The 15182-nt window shown below is 44.4% G+C and overlaps 1 protein-coding gene across 4 annotated transcripts in view; it reads right to left on the reverse strand.

The window, feature by feature from the left end:
- Positions 1-15182, reverse strand: part of LOC111522630 — a 116322-nt gene that overhangs the window by 87056 nt on the left and 14084 nt on the right. Inside the window, exon 2 of one of the 4 annotated variants that reach the window (XR_002725295.1) lies at positions 10260-10305. The exons of the other annotated variants lie outside the window; for them this stretch is intronic. The gene's annotated coding sequence lies outside the window, so the exon portion shown is untranslated. Of the gene's footprint in view, positions 1-10259; positions 10306-15182 lie in introns of those variants that run through there. 4 annotated transcript variants of the gene reach the window in all.

A 15182-nucleotide genomic window follows, 5' to 3' on the forward strand; every position in this document is an offset into this window, starting at 1 on the left:
CAGAATCCACCCACTCGCCCCCATCTCATTTGAGGATCAAATTATTCAAATGAGTTATTGCCAAGCCAGGCCTCCTGCCTCCCAGACACTGCCGTCCTGGTGCTGCCTTTGGGGCGCGACTTCAGGGCTAGGAGTGAGATCTGGGGGCTAAACAAAGGGAAGGGGAACCCCGCTTTGCTGAACACCTGCTACATGCTAGGCACCTTTCCTATGTCACTTCATTGACTTTCATTCCCACGACGCTTTGGGGTAGGCACTGTCTTCCCACTTTCGTCTGGGAAAACTCTGGGTCAGAGAGAAGTCACTAGCCCAAGAACAAAAGCGTGTGGGTGGAACAGCTTGGATTCAAACACAAGTCTGTCCTGAGCGCCTTTCACGCCACCGCGGGGCCCGGAGGAGGCGCAGGGACCAGGAAGAGAAAGCGAGCTGGCGAGGGCAGGGGAGCGGCGCGACTGCCCAGTTGCGTTTCCGGGTACCACCCCTTCCCGCGGTGTCCTTCGCTTGCCCGCTGGATCGCCAAAGCCTCTTCCAGTTCCACCCGTCAACTCATTCGCCGCCGCCCGGCCAGCTCACTCTCCTGATTTAGCAGCCAGAAGCCCCACGTTCGGTGACCACCGACCCAGAGCCCCTGGTCATGGCATAGCCAAAACCAATGTAGTCCTGAAGGACTTACAGGTGCACCCAGGGTGCGTATTTCTCCTGCCTCCACCTGAGTCCCGGCTCTGCATCCGGTCTGGTAGCAAAGGAAACTGGTCCAGGTGCCTCTTTTCCCGGCAGGGCCCCACCCACGCCCACCCGCCTGAAGCCCCAAACAGGTTTCTTCACTTTCTCTGGCCCAGCTCCTGACCGGGGGCGAGGAAGGAAGCCGGTTGCTCAATGTGCTGGAGGCTAGTTCTCATTCTTAGGCCACCTATTGACCAGCCAATCAGTCAGGTGGGCCCAGCTCAAGCCACCCTGCAAGTACAGTGGCTTGAGCACCTAGGACCACTCAGCAAATCCTTAGGGATCCTCATGCAACACAACACATGGACTCTGTATGTAGCCAGTGAGCACCGGGTCCCCTGGGGAAAATGAGGTGGATGAAGCCAGCCACCCCAGCCCTCTGGGTCCATCCTGCAGGCTTGCCCCAGGGTGACACACTGACTTCTTGCTGGGCCTCCTTCACACATGCACCCACTGACCTTGGAAGACTTTCCAGAAGCCCCAGCTCCTTTGCTTTTAGACCTCTTGGCCAAGAGGACAGCATGGGCAGAAAATTCAGACAGTGACAGGAGGAATTTATTCATAAATATTTGAGCACCAGCCATTGTACTAGACCCTGGGGATACCAACGCAAACCAGACACAGTCCCTGACCCCAGGTGTCCCCATCTGGTGAGGAGTCAGACAGGTAACAGGTCATTTTAAGATGCCATGAGCCATTTCCTAGAGTGCATCTGGGAGAAGACCCTAAGTTGGTGGGGTGAGGAGTAGGGACGCATCTGGAAAGACCTTCTCAGACTCCAAACACTGCCCCTTTCCTTCCTTCTTCCATCTTTCTACACTAATTTCTGGAGTACCTGCATCATGCTAAGAGCTCAGGGAGCAGGAGGTGGTTTTCAAGGGAGAACAAGTCATGGTGTCAGTGTTGTGGTTAAAATGCCAGCGCTTCGGCTACAGCCACTTATTCTGTGCCTGTGGGTGATTCACATAATCTCTCTGATCCTTGGTTTCGCTATCTGTAAAATAGGGATAATTGATCATATCTACTTCACAGAACAAGGCCCGGCCCAGGGTAGCCATTAATGAATGTAATCACACTATTTTGTGGTGGTTCACACTTTTCTGTTTCTTACAACAACTCCATGTGGCTGACAATACAGGTAACCTTATACCCATTTTACAGATGAGGAAGCTGACCCAGTAATTAACTGGGCCCATTAACTCAATGGCCCATGTCTGGTACATTTTCAAGATCAGGATCCTGGGGAAGGGTGGCCTCCTGAAATGGGGGGATATTAGGACCTTCACCTGCCCTCTCTGAAACCCCAGATGACTGGTTGAGGCTGAACTGTCTGGGGAACTTCCTCTGACCTAAATCCTGTCAGCTATACTCAAACACCAGCCAGAAGATACAAACAGACACACCCTCACTGTTTTTGCCCCAACTTGTGCTTCATGCCAGGGGATTTCTCTTTCAGGAACTACATTTAAAAAGGGGGGGAATTATACGATAATTGGACACCTACTATGTGGCAGACATTACACAAGGCATGCTTGTGTGGGTTATTTTATCTTATGTGAGCCATTTTATGTGGACAGGGAAAAGAGGAGGATGATGGAGAAGGAGGAAAGAATCGACTTGTTCCAACTGCTCTCCATAATAAAACTTCACTCAAGTGCATATAACCCTGAGTGTTCTTTCTAAAATGCAAATGTGATCATACTTCAACTCCCTTGCTTAAAGTCTCCCAGTAGCCTCCCCCTGTGTTCACAACAAAGTTGACACTGCACAGACATGCTCAGCTAGCCACATCGTCAGGTCCACTGTGCCCTCTGACCTCCTGGCCTTTGCACATGCAGTTTCTTCTTCCTGGAATGCCCTTTCCAGCTCCCCACTTCCTTTCTTACTTTTACTTGGTTAAATCCTATTCATCCTTCTGCCCTCAGTTTTAAATGTTACTTCCTCTAGGAAGCCTCCTTGTCCACTCAGACAGGAATAGGCCCCTGCTACATACCATGCTCTATACATACTATTCTCTGTTCTAAGTATCTGTTTAATACTGTCCCACTAGGTAATGAGCTCCTTAGGGTCAGGAATTATGTCCTATTCCTGTGTCCTCAGCACTAAGCATATTATGACTCCTAACAGGCATCCAATGTATGTTTAATAGATGGATGAGAAGAGGTAAAGAATAAAAATTATCCCCATTTAACAGAAGAGAAAACCAATCCCAAAGAAGGGGGAAAATGCCTATCTAAGCTGGTTAATGAATGAGTTAAGCCTCTCTAAATCAACCCAGCATTGTTTCGCTATTTCATGTATAGTGAAGATTATACAAACTTGTAAGTTCTGTTCGAAATTGTTCTTATTGCTATCTTTCAATATTGCACAGAAATAGGACCTGCATCCTAATAATGTAACAATTATAAATACCAACTATCATGTCTATAGTTAGTCCTGGGTTCTGATTTTAGGTACCCAAGGCACATTATACCTCATGACATCTTCCAGATGCCACTCTCTCTTCAACAGATGAGAAAGCTGATTCAGAGATTAAGTGATTTATCCAAGGATCCACAGCCTTCAAACCCAAGTACTCTCCAACTCCTAAGCCCAGGTTCTTTTCACCTCCCCATCCAGCCTCCTGACATGGCTTGGAACCAACTCTTTTGTGGCCTCACATCACATCTGGGCCTCAGTTACCCCTCTGACAGGATACAGATGAGACCCCACAATCTCTAAGGGTCCTCTGGGCTTGGCCCAAATGTCATACCAACACTGGCATTTTTCCCTGGCCACTTTTCCCTTCCCCCCTTGGGTTCCAGCATCTGCATAGGCTCCACCTCTGGGGAAAAGACCTGGCAAATGAAGCCACTGTTGTTCCCATTAAGTGGCCACCTTGAGAACCAGGCAGGTAGGGGCAGATCCTCCCATCCACAGGTGTCTCAACAAACTATTTAGCAATTACATACACCCTTTGCCAGAGCTCCCACAGTCTTTCTGGACTCCAAAGAACTGCTCCCAACTCTAGGGTCACTGCAAGAGCTTCCTTCAGGTACTTGTATTGATTTATTCATTTAACAAATATTTGAGCACCTATCACATGCCTGACATTGTTCTTTTAACTAGCGACATTCCCCTTGGAGCCCTGGAACTTCTTCAACTATCTGAGATGAGGAAGTTCTTCCAAACAGTCTTATTTATACTAGACTAAAAGTTCCATGAGGACAGGGGCTATGTCTGTTTTGTTTGTTATTCTATCCATCACCTAGCACTGTGGCTGACATGTAGTAGGCCCTCATTAAATATTTGTTGAATGACTGAACAGGTAACTATTAAATGGTCCATCTATCTCCTAAAAGTTGCATCTAATCCTTACTGAGAAAACAGTCATGGCATCATGGCATTTAGAATCAGAAGTGATCATTGAGAGAGAGAAAAAAAAGTTACCCTAATTCCCCCATTTTATAGAAAGGGAGCCCCGGAAAGAAGAGATACAGAGTTCAGGACAGAGTCTGGAGTATACCCCAGGCCTCTTAACTTTGGCCTAAGCATCTTCTCTGAGTTCGGACCCCACTCCAAAACCCTAAACATATTCTCGTCTCATTCTCACAGCAGCCGTCTGGGGCAGGGGAAGGGGAAGGGAAGCACTCCCTTTGCCAAATGGCAGAAGAGAAAATTGAGACTCAGAGATGTGAAGTGGAGTGGCTTCCCAACCCCAGGTCACACAACCAAGCATCTCAGGATTTCTCCTGCTTAACAAATGTCCATTCCACCCATCTCCCTCCCCACTGCTCGATGCTTTCACATGCCTTAAAAGAGATGTGAAAGGACAAGCCCTAGACTTGCAAAGACCTTCTTCTTTGTTATTCATTCTGCTTCTGGATGGTTTGGTTAATCCATCTGCCCAGTGCAAAAAATGAAGTCCATCCAGACACTCATAATTGCTATCTATTCTTAAAGGGGGCTGGTGGCCCAAACACTTATCTCCGAGGCCAAATGTTCTCCAGTGACACTGAGGACACCTTTTCCCTTCTATGATGGTACTAGGTGAGCAGGGACCAGGGGTCTTTGGGAGACTATTAGGTCTATCTCAAACCTCAGAGGGCCCTCTAGACTCCATACACACCAGGTCTATCCGACTACAGGCTCATCCAGGCCACAGGTCCCTGCCTTCCTTATTGTGGCTGGTGCCACCTCAGCAGCCTTATACTATAGTGATGGGTATGGGGGAGTGAAAGATGTCTTGAAAGAGGCCAGGTACCTTAGGAAAAGAAGAAGAAAAAGGGCCAAATGAGAGCAAGAGTAGCAATTGTACCCTCCAGACAATGACACGCGAGTGACCTGGAATGGAGATTTTTATCTCTGGGGCAAAGAATCTTAGTTACTCAGGAATGAAAAGATAATGCCTCTCTTTTTCTAAAAGAGGAGAGGCAGGATCAGTATGCTGTCATCCTATTTCATGAATTAGAGATAATTTATAACTATATTAAAAGACAGAATGTCCCACCAATAACTTTAAAATGCCAGTGTGGCCTGCTGTTGGACAGCACAGGGCAGGAACCCCAGCACTGCTCCACACCAGCTGAACGATCTTGACCAAATCGCCTGACCTTCCTGAATCTGTTTCCTGGGCTGAACAGTGGCACTAATGGGCAAGGGTTTGTGAGAATTAAATGATGTCACATATTGTAAAGCACCAAGCACCATGCCTGGCACACAGGGGGTGCTAAACAAATATTGCTTTTTTATTTTTTTTTAAATAATGGGGAATGAATTATACTTTAGAAATCAAATAGTCATGGAAAAACCTAGGGGTCCCCCAGCAAAATAAAGTTTCACCAGGGCTTAATAGACCCATTTCCCAATAGTTTGTTCAAGGACCAGCCCTCACACCGTGTGACTAGCCTCCCACACAGTGGGTTTGTATGCTTCCTTTCGTGCTCTCCTTGAGCCAGGACTCACCAGCAAAAATGCATCTAGCCACTCAAAATACCCTCATTACAGCTCACCCAGCAGGATTCCCACATGCCTCTTGGCATGTGCACACATATACTAAAAATGCATGCAATGTGATGCAGCCCGATAAAGCGCGTGGCTCCCTTCCACATACATTCAATGAACGGTATAGCAGAGTGGAAAGAGCAGGAGTTGTGGGACTGGATGGGTGTGGGTTCAAAGCTATTTCCTTCTTTTAACAGTGGTGTGATCTTGTACAAGTCTGTAAATCTTGGTCCCCTTCCTCCAAAAGATGGTAATTATAATACTTAGCTTTTGGTGTTATTCTGAAGATCAAATAAAACAATGTGTATAAAATAATGGTCTGATATGCTATAGGTGCTTAAAGATATTTACTGCATAAAAGGCCAAGAATTAAAAATGAGAGGACAGAAGGGAGAGCCTAGCACTGAGCTCACCTTCTATAGGTGTTTTACCCAGTGAAGTGGTCTCTTCCGTTTCCAGCCTCCTTTGGGGCTATTTGCCTCTGACACTAAGACTTTGACCTTAGCTGGCCTTGCTCTGTTATCAGGCTGTTTTCATTTTGCCTCAACAGACTTGACATCACACTGAAAGTGAATGCCATGTTTCCCATCTACATCCCCCCATCTCCATCCCAAATGCCCAGTGCACAGCTGGGGACAGCAGGGACCCTCAAGGGAGACAAGGGGACTTCTTTTCACCTCAAAGCTCTTTTCATGCCCTCATTCCTGCCCTCCTTCCCCTGCCTCTTTGGGCCTGGTTGGGTGAGACGGCCAGCAATGAGCAGGAAGAGTAGGGACAGAGAAGGGTATAGGAGAGCCACTCCAGATGTGGCTAGCATTTTGAAATGGAAAATAAAAGCAAAAAAAAAAAAAAGCATTAGAAAAAGAGAAACTCCCTCCCCTCCTTCCCTCCTCATTCATCTGTCAAAATGTCACATAAAGAAGGAAGAAGATAAAGTGAAGCAGTTCATATCTGAGACAGATTGGAATTTGAGAATTATATGGGCAACTATTTTGCATAATGCAGAGAGCTTTTTACCAACTTTGTCCTATTTTACCTGCACACCATCTTAGTGAAGAAGACATAGCTAGTCCACTCTCAATAGTGAAACTGAGGATAAGGAAAGTGTAGCCATTTGCCTGAGATCACACAAAAAGGAAATACCAGATACAGAGCTCAAAACTCAGCCTTTCTACCCTAGATCCCAGATTCTTTCTGTTATGAAAGCCATTTCTCCACAGGACGAAGAAGAGAAATTTCAAATGATTAGGCCATCTCTCCTCTGCTTCTACTCTGACGACCTATACATCTGGAAAACCTAAGCAGTATATACACAGGGCTATTCACTTTGTAATCATTCATCAAAATGCACACTTATAACTTGTATATATATCTGTATATATGTTATGCTTTTTTTTAAAAAAAAAAAAAAAAAAGCATAAAATAAAATTCTACTAGAAAATCACTTTTCTCAAAAGACCTTCTCCAATTTTTATTTTTAACATACAGATCTAGTCATGTCACTCCCCTTCCTAGAGTCTTTCTGTGGCTCTCCATAGCTTTCTACGGTTTTCAGCATCCCATTCAATCTGATCCCTTGTGCGCCTCTCCAGCCCCCTATGTAGTGCAGAACCTATAGAGGCCAGCCTGTCTTTCCTCCATTCCTTCTTCCTAGAACCATTCCCACTTTGGCCTCCTACTCCCTCAACCTTTAGGCCTTGGAAGGGACAACACTTCCTGCAGAAAGCCCTCTCTGAACACCAGCCCTGAGGATTGTAACTCAGACCTGCTAATGCCCATAGCATCAGGGGTCTACTTCTACCACAGCCCTTACCACGCTCAACTATAAATGCCCGTTTCTCTGTCTATTGAAGCAGTCTGTGAACTCCTTGAAGGCAGAGATTGTGCTTCCTCATTTCTATCTCCAGCACCCAGCATAGCAGGGGCTCAGTGAACACTTCTAGATCAAAAAATTAATGGATCAGCCCCCCACTAACCACCTTCAAATAAGATTTGTCTTACAAACTCTACTTGAAACTCTGGTTGTTCATCTGTGTGTGCTCTTCCTTTCCCTAATCTGAAATTCCTGGAGGCCACTGTAGGTGGGTTAAATTGTGCCCCCAACAAAAGATGTCTAAACCCTAAGCCCCAATACTTATGAATGTGAACTTATTTAGAAATAGGGTCCTTGCAGATGTAATTAAGTTAAGGATCTCAAGATGAAAACATTTTGAATTTAGGGTAGACCCTAAATCCAATGATTGGTTTCCTTATTAGAGAAAGGAGAGGGAGATTTGAGACACAGAGACACACAAGAAGGAAGACCATGTGAAGTCAGAGGCATGGAAGGGAGCTGTGCTTCCACAAGCCAAGCAACAGCAGGAGTCACCAGAAGCTGCAAAAGGCAGAGAGTGGATTCTTCCTCAGGGCCCTCGGAGGGAGCGTGGCCCTGCCAACACTTTGATTTCAAATGCTTTGCCCTCTAGAACCGTGAGAGAATACATTTCGGTTGCTTTAAGCTACAAAGCTTGTGGTCATTTGTTACAGCAGCCACAGGACACCAATAGCAGCAGAAACTATGCCTCTCACAGGCTTGACGCCCCACCTGCCCCTGAATCTTCCACCTTGCTGTGCACATAGTAGGGCCTCCATAAAAGCCCTTGTGAGGGACTGATTATGAAAGGCCTTGTCATGAGCCATCCTCTGTTTTCATCTGGGTTACCTATCCTAATGGTTGACCAAAGCCAAAGAAAGTTCATGAAGACAGCACAGTCAGATGCATCAGTTCGCACGGCAGGTGACTAGCATCTATTGAGTGCTCACCCTGGGCTAGACATTCTACCCATGCTGTCTCGCTTAGGCATCTTTCATTCAACACATGTTATTGAGCACCTGTTTTCAAGTAGGTCTATTTTACAAAAGTGGAAACAAGCTCAGGGAGGTGGGATAACATGCTTGAGTTGAACAAGTGATGGTGTCAGGACTGGAACTGTTGACTCTGGATGTTATTTTTCACTTTTCTAAGCTACCACGGTTTATGACGTGAACAAAATTAAGATAGAGAGCATGAAGAGAAGGGAGAAAAAGGGTGGAGAAGAGTGATTCAGTGCTGGCAGACATTGTGCTTTTGTTTTCATAGTCTGGGAGCAATTAGGTAGCACACCTCCGACTTTCAATTTATTGTGGTGGGGCTAAATTTAAACCTTGAGTCATCTTTATCTGTAATCAATATCTATATGAGCAAAAGTAATCATATTGTAAAGCTGCCATGGGAATTCTAGACAACATCACAACTATGGTACAAAGCACAGCACTAAAGCCAGGCACGCCATCACCGCAGACGAGACAGCGTTGGACCCAAAGGTACGTGTGTGAAGGGCACCTGAGCAGCCACCTAATTCTCCTCATCGCCCTGGTTTGGTTAAGACGAAAGTTGATCAGTGACCCATTCAGGCCCCAAATCACCTGAAGCGTCAGTGCAGGTTCTTCCTTGCCATTTCATAAAGGGGATGCACACATTCATAAAATCCAGCAAATATTTATTGGGCACTTACTGTGCTCCAGGTGCTGGGGACACAGCAGAAAACAAAACCAAGTCTGCTCTTGCAGAGGTCACATGCTACTCAGGAGAGAGAGAAAATAAATAAGTAAATGAATAAGTGTCTAATATGTCATTGATAAGTGAAAAGAGGAAAACTAAAATGGAGGACTGGGAGTGCTTGGGTTTTTTTAAAATATTAAGTCATCAGGGAAGGCCTTTCTGATATGGTGCCATGTGGGTGGAGGCCTAAGGAAGTGAGAGGATGAAGCCTACAGATATCTGGAGGAAGAGAGAACTATATGTGTGTGTGTGTGTGTATACATATATGTGTGTGTATATATATGTTTGTGTGTATATATGTGTGTGTGTATATATATATACATATGTATATATTTATAAAAGACCCAAAGCAAGAATGTGTTTGGAAAGTTCCAGTAACAGCCAGAAGGCCTTTGAGGCTGGAGCAAACTGAGCTAAGAGGGAGGTCAGAGAGTGCCAGAAGACAGGTCAGACAGTGTCTTGCAGGCCATGGTGATGAGAAGCCACCGGAGGGAGTGGCACGGAGGAGCAGCAAGGTCTGGTTCTGGTTACAGAAGGATTGCCCTGCATGGAGAATGAAACAACAGGGACAGATGGAGGCAAGGAGACAAGTTTGAAAGCTGCTGCCACAATCCAGGAGACAATGGATGGTGACCTGGACAGAGGACCTCAATTGCAGTAGATAGAAACTGACCCAAAAGGGAAAAGAAAGGGAAGTGTCACGAAAAGGGAGAAGGAAAACGAGTGGAAAGGAAGAAAAAAATGGAGTATGAGAGAAAAGAATGTATTTTACATATCAAACAAGAACTCAGTCACCAATTATTAAATGTAAGACCCTAGGATGGGAATAGGGGGAAAAAGAACCAACCTTTGCTGGATCCCTCCTGTGTGTTACTGCTGCACCAGGTCTCATGTGTCTCACCTCGTGGTATTGCAATCATTTTAGGTAGAAATCAGGAGCCTTGATTGTGTAAATGGGGAATCTGAGGTCCAGAAAAGGTATATAGTTTCTGTAAGGTCAGACAGCCAACATGGGAGTGCTGGAATCAGAATCGAGGCATTATCTAAGTCCAAAGCCTGTTTTTTCCAAACTTCATTCTGGCTGAGTGCAGAGAAGTCTATAGACATAGTTCCTGTCTCAAAAGCCTCCCTGGCATAGAAGAACCTTATGAGATGAGAACTGTTATCATCCCTACTTCTAGAAATGAAAAAAATGATGCCCAGAGAGGTTAAGTGACCTGTCCAAGTCATAGCAGCTGGTAAGTGACAGAGCCAAGATTCAAACAAACAAACAAACAAAAAGATTCAAACCCTGGCCTAGCTTCAGCTTCATATATCTTAACTACTACCCTGTATGATCATATGATGTAGTTGCTGAGTTTTAGTATACAAACTAAACTTTATTTAAACTTCATTTATAGACAAATAGCAAGTATAAAAGGAACCAAGTCATCTAAGTCCACTACTACTCCAAATCTTCCTGAAGAATGCACACACACACATGCACCACACATTTATTGACATATATACCTACACATATAGATATGGGCACACCCATAAAGTACAAGAATACACAACATTCCAAAGTCAATTACTTCCTAAATTATCTTCTGTTATCTGAGTCTCTGAAAATTAAGTCATTTACCCAATTATGATGAATTGCCAAAACCATCTTGTCCATTCCCAACAAGTAGACAGAGGTAGTCTTGAAATTGCTTATTTAAAAATCAACTGGAAAACTCCGTTAATATCCTTCAGAAACTAAGGGAAGGAGTGGAGGTTGGAAGGCTGACATCTCATATACTCATCCTTTACCAATAGAGAACTCCACAAAACACCAGCTCCTAATGCCTTGCTTGTTATCTGGAACTACACTCAGTCTTCCTATAATTCAGTTCTAAACATCAGACAGACACTGTCTCCTGTTACGAGACGCTGTGGTGTAGATAAATTTGTGGAGACTAAACTTGTCTACTGATAGTCCTGAGTTCTAAGCCTGTTCCCACCTTCTCCTAGCTAGCTATGCTAGCTATGTGACCCCAACGTGGTGACTGGGTTCTCTCATAAACAAAATAAGAATAATATAATTCCTATTTCTTGAGCAATCATGAGGATTATAAAAGATCCCTTAAATAAAGTGTCAAGCACAGGGCTGATGTTTAAGAAATCTTCGGCTTCCCTCCTGATTCCAGTAAAGAGGCTGATGGAGGGCAAAGTTCATAGTCTTGACCTTTTCCCTACAGTCTAGAGAATCACTAACATCCAACCAATAGAACCTGTAATTACTATCCTTGGACACCACAGGAAGGAGTTTAAAAAAAAAAAAAGTCAGATGTTTTCATGCCTAAAGACAGGCCCAGGCATGTTACCACGTTGCTAGGTGTTGTTAAGCCACCCACCTAGCCACAGAGTGGGCAGCAATTAATGTAATTAGCGCAGTGATGAGTGTCCTCCACAATGATAAACAGCTCAGCCCTGCAGAACTTGACAGACCTGCTACTCCCCAGGCTCCTGACCCTGAACTTCCATGTGGGGAGTGATATAGTGTAGTTTAGTGGAAAGAGGCCAGGTTCTGAGTCTGATGGAACCAGATGTAAATCCTGTCTTTGCTAATATCTAGCTGTGTGACTGAGGGCAAATCACTTCACCTCTCTGAGCCCTAGTTTCCTCATCTGTCAATGGGGTTATTAATATTATCATGGGGTTGTTATAGTTATCTTCATCATCATCATCATCATCGTCATCACAGAAATTGCAAAGGGTGGAGAGCAGGAGCAGCCCATTTCTTTTTCTCTGGTTAAACTCAGAGGACAAACCTCTTATTTGATGGCTTTAGGGAAACAACTAGAGTTTGGGATAGAAAGAATATTGACACCCAGAAAAAAGGGACAGAAAATACTCCTTGATTTGATTATTTAAGATAATGTTATAAATAACACAAGTGTTATCAGAAAAACTACTGCTTACATAAAACAGACGCAACACAATAATCTGGTAGTTAGTAATATAAGCATGAAACTTGCTCCTAAACTTTGGATCTAGCGATTCCGTTTTGAAAATTAATACCCTCAAAAAAGAAGTAAAATAAGCCAAAGGTTATGATTTCTCTCTCTCTCTCTCTCTCTCTCTCTCTGTGTGTGTGTGTGTGTGTGTGTGTGTGTGTGTGTGTGTGTGAAACGAAGTTATTGATAATCATTAAGAATTCACTAATTCATCCAATTGGTAGATGCTGAGTGCCTGTAGGTGCCAGATAAAGACCTTGAGTGTGGACAAATACACACACACACACACACACACACACACACCATTAGGATTCACTGAAATGAAGGCTCTGAAAAAAGTCCCTAAAAGTAGAGGGAATCAAGGGAAGAGAGGAACCAATAGGACTACTGCTAAGCAAAACTGAAGCACTATTTCTGAGACTGACAAGGAAATCAGCCATATGGAGTCTTAGAAATGCGCATGTGAAACAGTGTTAAACGAAAACAAAGAAAAAAGAAAAACTGTCTCAGCACGCTTAGAATGTCAGAGCTAGAAAGAATCTCAGAGAACATTCAGTTCGGCAGTTCTCAATCCTTTCCATGAAGACTTTGTGGCAAGTGAGGCTCACACAGCGTAACAATTCAGGCAGAGATCAATTAAGTTCTGGGTAATAATAACAAAAATTCCAAGTCTACAGCTGTCACTCCACCATTTTCTAGTTCACCTGAGAGAGCTTCAGTATACCAGGGAGTGAAGCTATTAGAGGAATAACCTTGAATCCACTCTAATTTGTTTAATAAAATAGGGCTTAGGAGTTCACACTGCATTGAAAGCCAGTGATCTGGCACAAGTCTTCATCAGTGGAGAAGCTGAGGCCCCAGGTGACCTATCTATCTGTCATACGGGCACATACATCTTGCTCAATCGGTATTTGTTGAATAAGTATCTGTGAATGAGCAGGCAAATGAGATGACATGACCAAGGTTACCCAAATTGCATGTAACTGGTACCATATACTGATTAAAACTTAGGGATTGAAAACTAAATGCCCATCAATGATAAACTGCATAAAGAAAATTGGCACATATACACCATGGAATACTATGCAGCCATAAAAAAGAATGAGGTCATGTCCTTTGCAGGGACATGGATGAAGCTGGAAGCCATCATTTTCAGCAAACTAACACAGGAACAGAAAATCAAACACCACATGTTCTCACTCATAAATGGGAGTTCAACAGTGAGAACACATGGACACAGGGAGGGGAACATCACACACCAGGCCCTGTTGGGGGGTGGGGAGCTAGGGGAGGGATAGCATTAGGAGAAATACCTAATGCATGCAGGACTTAAAACCCAGATGATGGGTTGACAGGTGCAGCAAACCACCATGGCACAGGTATAGCAATGTAACAAACCTGCACGTTCTGCACATGTATCCCAGAACTCAAAGTTAAACAAACAAACAAACAAAAAAGCCACCCTTAGAGATTGGGAGTTAATTTAGACCAAAGTACCTAGAAATGCCTGTTCTTATATTTCCTTTCTGAAATTTTCTCAAGCCTAACATAAGAAATGAAACAATGGCCTAGCCAACATAGTGATGTAGAGTTCAGCAGGCAGGACAGAGGGGCTCATGGTAATAACCTGACATGAGTGCTAGAATTGTCAAGATATGGGAGGTAACTGCCTGGTCTCCAGTATGCGAAAGCCCCAGGGGAGGACTGCACATAGAGTGACACTTTAACTGGCAGTCAAGGAACAAAGATTCTTTTAATAAAACCGGCCAAGTGAAGACCCCACAGGGCAAAGTCCTCAACACCAGATCATTGTTGGTGGCTCTTTCCTGCCTGTGACCATTCCCATCTCTCCTCCAACTGTAATGCCTCTCTCACACTACCCTCCTTCTGCCAGTTTCAGTGTTTATGCCATTTATCTACACCCCTTCCTCAGAGAGGCCCTATCTGATCATTCTCTTTAAAAAGATTCCCACTGTTATTCTTCAAAACCAGAAGATATTTAGAGATCTTCATGATCCATAGGCACAACCGTTTGCCAACTCTTTGGTCAAATAATGTTTAAACGTTTAACTAGTTCCAGAGCTACACCCCAGGGAAAGCATAGTTCTAAGTTACAGGCAATTCCCACCCAGTTCTTTTCACTCATAACACATATTGCTTCTTGTGATTCTATATTGATTTGCTGACTTATTGTCTCTATATAGCAGTTATCATACTAGCAATTCCTGTTAATATTTATTGGGCATTTACTGTGTCAGGTACTAATCTAAGTACTTCGCATACCAATTCATTTAACATTCACAATCACTCTCTGAAATAGGTTGATATGAGCCTCATTTGACAGCAGAGAAAACTGATATCCAGAAAGGAATTTCACCAAGTCCATATAGTGAGTAAAGGAAAGAGCCAAGTATCAGACCGAGGAGACCTGGCTTCAGAGGTTAAGCTCTTAAACTACAGGCAATATGGAAGCACTGTGAAGGCAGATTTCATGCCTTTTTGCTCACCACTTTATCCCTAGGGCCTTGTCTAGTGCCTGGCATGGAATAGGGGCTCAACAAATTGGGAGGGGAAGGGGAGGGGAGGGGAGAAGGGAGGGGAGGGAACGGGAGAAGACAGGGAGGGAAGGAAGGATGGAAGGAGGAGTAAGGGAGGGGAGACAGGAAAGAAGGAAGGAAGAGAGGAAGAAGGGAGAGAGAGGAAAGAAAAAGGGAAGGAAGGAACAAAGAAAGAGAAGATGGGAGGGAGGAAGGAAGAAAGGATGGAAGGATGGAAGGAAGGAAGGGATGGAGGACAGGAAGGAAGGAAAAGAGTTTGGGAGAGAGGAAGGAGGAAAGGATAAGAGGAATGAAGAAAGGCAGAAAGGATAGGAATGAAGGAAGGGAGGGAGGACAGGAATGAAGGAAGGCAAGGAA

This window comes from Piliocolobus tephrosceles, chromosome 1 (genome assembly GCF_002776525.5).
Source record: "Piliocolobus tephrosceles isolate RC106 chromosome 1, ASM277652v3, whole genome shotgun sequence".
Lineage (NCBI taxonomy): Eukaryota > Metazoa > Chordata > Mammalia > Primates > Cercopithecidae > Piliocolobus > Piliocolobus tephrosceles.